We start from the raw sequence: 5864 nt of genomic DNA, 5'->3' as shown, positions 1-5864 counted from the left end.
TTAAGATTTTATTTATTTATTCATGAGAGACACGGAGACATAGGCAGAGGGAGAAGCAAGCTCTCTGCAAGAAGCCTGATGCAGGACTCAATCCCAGGACCCCAGAATCATGCCCTGAGCCAAAGGCAGACACTAAAACACTGAGCCACCCAGGTGTCCCAGAAAAAGGTTGTTTTTTTTAAAAGATTTTATTTATTTATCCATGAGAGAGAGAGAGAGGCAGAGACATAGGCAGAGGGGGAAGCAGGCTCCCTGCAGGGAGCCCGACGCGGGACTCGATCCTGGGTCTCCAGGATCACACCCCAGGCTGAAGGCAGCACTAAACTGCTGGGCCATCGGGGCTGCCCCAGAAAAAGGTTTTCAAGGGTTATTCAAGTCCTTGTTTTTCCTCATGCTTGGCAAAATGAGATGGCAATGAGATGGCAAAATGAGAGTATATAGGACATTAAGCAGGAGATTAGACTATCGGAATTGAGTGTCAGAAAAGGAGAATGGGAATCAAAGAATGAAGTAAAGAGAAAAATATGAGAGAAAAAAAAACAAATAGAAAGAAGAGATGTCAACTATCCCCCAGACCTGATCATGAAGAGCAAGAGGGCAAACAAATCATTATTTTTAGGTGCTTGCATGTCCAATAAGCTGTTTAACCTTCCTAACTACCCGGGAAACTGAGGCTCATATAGGTTATGTGAAGTACTCTAAGATTACCCTGACCCAAAGTGGCAGAACCAGGACTTGAGCCAGTACTTGCCTCACTAAGAAAAGAGGGCTTGATGTGGAAAATGATCATAGACAACACTTTAGGGGTGCTTACTATATACCACACGTTATTCTAAGTACTTTACCTGGTTGACTAGTTTGACACTCAGGACATCTAGGCACCATGATGATCATCATTCCCATTTCAGATGTGGAAACAAAGACACAAAGAGGCTACATAACTTGCCCAAGATTACTTAGCTAGTAAGTAAGGGTGATGCATGGACGGGAACCCACATAGTCTGGCTCTGGACTCTGCACTTTGAGCAACTACACTGTGATGCCTATCAGAATGCTACCAGATTCCAAATCCATTGCTGTTGCTGCCACTCTTGGGGCTCCCAAGTGGCCCAGGGATGGGCTTGTGGTACCCAGACAGGCCCCAGATGAGGACTGATCACAATGTGGAGATCTGTGAAGGCTGAAAATTTCACAAGGAGCTCAAGTGAAACCTCCTGTACCTTAGATAGAAGAGAGAAGTCTGGGGACAAGGCCTGGCTGCCTTATGCTCTTTCCAGAGCCGAGCACACCTCTGGGGTACAAACGCACGGAGCATGGGATCTGAAGCACAGCTGAGTGCACTGCACTGCATGGGAAAGAGCCAGGAATGGCTTCTTCTCATTTTGATGTCTGGGCCTTTGGAAGCTGGAAAGAGACTTTGCTGGAAACTGTTTGAAGAAAGAATAAGGGCTTGCATAGGGGAAGATGAGGGCATAGAGACAATACTGAAAGACAGCCAGAGGGGAAGGGAGCCATAAAAGAGGAGGTACTCACTGGGGGGGGGGGGCTCTGTATTACTGACTGCGTAGCTCATAAATTTATTTTAAGTCCATTGGGATCCACAGGTGTATCCCAGGTGTACCCAACATGAGTCTGTTTCAGAACTTGATTCCCTAGAAGTCTCTTGTGATTTAGATCTTAGCCAATAATCCCAGAAGAAGAAAGGGTGGAAGATTTTAGAAAGTAAAATTTCATTCAGCAATCTGTTTAGTTTTTGAAGTTCCTCCCAATCTCCATTAGACTTACTCTTTTCTTCACTAACTGCAAAGGCCAGACACATTTAAGTCTGCACTGTAAGGCCAGACACATCAGCAATAAAGTTCAGCATGGAGACTCGTTTTTAAAAAGAAGAAAAAGAAAAGAGGAAAGAAAAGGCTTTGGTGATGGTGGCAATGCTCATTTTTGTGGTATGAATCCAACTGGAATAAGGAGACTGTGTCTTTGGCAACCTGGGAAATATTTTTGCCTTTTTTTTTTTTTGCTGGAAATCTCTGGATCTCTGGGCTTCTGGGGCTTTCAGCATCAAATCAACCCATTCTGCATATAACAGAAGAAAAGGAATGTGAAGTCCTTGATTTCTTTCCTCCGTGGTTTGAAGTGTTTCTAGGGAGAGTGTTAACACTCTCGAGAACCCTAAGGTGTGTATTTAAATTTCTGACATGGAAGTTAAAGGTAAGGAAAGAACACAAGGTTTCCAAAGGGAGAATTCCAGAAGAAGTAACCATGGAAACCGTTCCAAGGTCTTCAGAGTAGTGTCACATTGAGCTGAGAGACAGCAAGCCCCATTAGTGGGAAGCGAAACCCTAAAGCAGAGAAGCTGAGCAAAGGAGTGAAATGAATTGAAAATGAATGAAGCCATTTTTAATAACCAAGTAAATCAGACTCAGTAAGCAGTGAAAATCAAGGTAGCGGAAATCATCTGCTTCTGTAAATGAAAGATGAAAACAGAGGTATGCTTTTAGGAGCACTTCTTCCTGTGGGCTATATTCCAATCGTATGCATAACCCTGGGCTTTTCAAGCGTACCAGTGCCAGATTTCAAGACTTTATACATTCTCATACATTTATTCATCAGTTCACTCTTTCATTCAACAGCTGTTATAAGGTATCCGATGCCACATTTATTATCCCATTCATTCAATATTTATTGAGTACCTACTATGTGCCAGATACGCTACTAGGTACTAAAGATATTACAGTAAACAAGACACATATATTACCTGTCTTTACAGAGCTTACCATCTAGCTTATGCTGTGCTCACCAATATGAAGGATTCAGAGAAGCAAAAAACTGAGTTTGCTAACCTCAAGGAACCCACAGTTTCCTTAGGAGAAAAAAAAACAAGCATAGTAAGAATTAAATATTTATACAAGAGCTAGATCAGAATTCCAGGCAAGAATACAAGCAATGTCACAGGCAATGTATTTCCATTTTTCCATTTCATCACTGCCCAAGCTCATTCCCAACTTTGTCTCTAGCTACTCAATGCATTGTGAAGTTCCTTTGTGAGGCAAATCCTCAGCGAGGTGAATATCTTTTTTTTTTAAGTTTCAAGTTTTTATTTAAATTCTAGTTAGTTAATATATAGTGTAATACTGGTGTCAGGAGTAGAATTTAGTGATTCATCACTTCCATATAACACCCAGTGCTCATTACATCAAGTGCCCTCCTTGATTCCCATCAGCCATTCGGCCCCCTCCCGTGCCCACCTCCCCTCCAGCAACCCTCAGTTTTTTTCTCTATCATTAAGAGTCTCTTATGGTTTGCCTCCCTCTCTCTTTTTCACCCTTCCTCTATGTTCATCTATTTTGTTTCTTAAATTCCACAAATGAGTGAAATCATATGGTATTTGTCTTTCTCTGACAGACTTATTTCGCTTAGCATAACACTCTCTAGCTCCACACATGTCATTGCAAATGGCAAGATTTCATTCATTTTGATGGCTGAGCAATATTCTGATATATATATATACATTTATCTATGTATGTAGATACATACATATATGTGTGTGTATACACATACACACACAGATATATATATATATATATATATATATATATATATATATATATCACATCTTTATCCATTCATCAGTTGAGGGACATTCTGGCTCTCTCCATAGTTTGCCTACTGTTGATAATGCTGCTATAAACATTGGGGTGCATGTGCCCCTTTGATTCTGTATTTTTGTATCCTTTGGGTAAATACCTAGCAGTGCAATTGCTGAGTCGTAGGGTAGTTCTATTTTTAACTTTTTAAGGACCCTCCATACTGTTCTCCAGAGTGGCTGCACCAGTTTGCATTCCCACCAACAGTGTAAGAAGGTTCCCCTTTCTCCACATCCTTGCCAACACCTGTTGTTTCCTGTGTTGTTAATTTTAATGGGTGTGAGGTAGGATCTCATCAGAGTTTTGATGTGTATTTCCCTGATGATGAGTGATGTCAGGCATATTCTCATGTGCCCGCCAGCTATCTGAATGTCTTCTATGGGAAAGTGTCTATTCATGTCTTCTGCCCATTTCTTAACGGGATTTTTTGGTTTTGGGGTGTTGAGTTTGATAAATTCTTTATACATTTTGAATACTAACCCTTTATCAGGTATGCCATTTACAAATATCTTCTCCCATTCCATAGGCTGCCTTTTAGTTTTGTCAATTGTTTCCTTTGCTGGACAGAAACTTTTTATCTCGATGAAGTCCCGATAGTTCAGTTCTGTTTTTGTTTCCCTTGCCTCCAGAAACATGTCTAGTAAGAAGTTGCTAAGACTGATATCAAAGAGGTTGCTGTCTGTGTCTTCCTGTAGGATTTTGATTGTTTCCTGTCTCACATTTAGGTCTTTCATCCATTTTGAATTCATTTTTGTGTGTGGTGTAGGAAAGTGGTCCAGTTTCATTCTTCTGCACGTTGCTCTCCAATTTTCCTAACACCATTTATTGAAGAGACTGTCTTTTTTCCATTGGATATTCTTTTCTGCTTTGTCGAAAATTAGTTGACCATATAGTTGTGGGTCTATTTCTGGGTTTTCTATTCTGTTCCATTGATCTGTGTGTCTGTTTTTGTGCCAGTACCATACTGCCTTGATGACTACATCTTTGTAATAGAGCTTGAAGTCTGGGATTGTGATGCTTCCATCTTTGCTTTTCTTTTTCAAGACTGCTTTGGCTATTTAGGGTCTTTTGTGGTTCCATACAAATTTTAGGATAGCTTGCTCTAGCTCTGTAAAAAAAAAATGCCGGTGGTATTTTGATAAAGATTGCATTAAATGTGTAGATTGCTTTGAGTAGTATAGACATTTTAACAATATTTGTTCTTCCAATCCATGAGCATGAAATGTTTTTCCATTTCATTGTGTCACATTCAATTTCTTTCATAAGTGTTTTATAGTTTTTAGAGTACAGATCTTTTACCTCTTTGGTTAGGCTTATTCCTAGGTATCTTACGGTTTTTGGTAGAATTGTAAATGGGATCAGTTCCTTGATTTGTCTTTCTACTGCTTCATTATTGTTGTACAAATTGCAACTGATTTCTGTATGTTGATTTTGTGTCCTGTAACCTCACTGAATATGTGCATCAGTTCTGTCAATTTTTTGGTGGAGTCCTTTGGGGTTTTCTACATAGAGTATCATGTTATGTGCAAATAGTGAAAATTTGATTTCTTCCTTGCAGATTTGGATGCCTTTTATTTCTTTTTGTTGTCTGATTGCTGAGGCCAGGACTTCTAGGACTATGTCAAATAACAATGCTGAGGGGGGACATCCCTGTCTTGTTTTTGACTATAGAGGAAAAGCTCTCAGCTTTTCTCCATTGAAGATGATATTAGCTGTGGGTCTTTTGTATATGGTCTTTATGATGTTAAGGTTATGTTCTCTCTATCCCTACTTTGTTGAGGATTTTTATCAAGAATGGATGCCGCACTTTGTCCAATTCTTTTTCTGCAGCTATTGAGAGGATCGTATGGTTCTTATCCTTTCTTTTATTAATGTGGTGTATCACATTGATTGATTTGCAAATATTGAACCACCCTGACAGCCCAGGAATAAATCCCACTTGATAATGGTGAATAATTCTTTTAATGTAGTGTTGGATTCAATATGCTAGTATTTTGTTGAGAATTTCTGCATCCATGTTCATCAGGTATAGTGGCCTTTAATTCTTTTTAGTGGGGTCTTTGTCTAGTTTTGGACTCAAGGTAATTCTGGCCTTGTAGAATGAGTTTGGAAGTTTTCCTTCCATTTCTATTTTTTGGAACAGTTTGAGAAGAATAGGTATTAACTCTAAATGTTTGATAGAATTCCCCTAGGAAGCCATCTGGCCCTGGACTTTTG

Source organism: Nyctereutes procyonoides, unplaced genomic scaffold (genome assembly GCF_905146905.1).
Source record: "Nyctereutes procyonoides isolate TBG_1078 unplaced genomic scaffold, NYPRO_anot_genome, whole genome shotgun sequence".
In the NCBI taxonomy this organism is placed as follows: domain Eukaryota; kingdom Metazoa; phylum Chordata; class Mammalia; order Carnivora; family Canidae; genus Nyctereutes; species Nyctereutes procyonoides.
Note: the sequence above shows the minus strand (reverse complement) of the source record.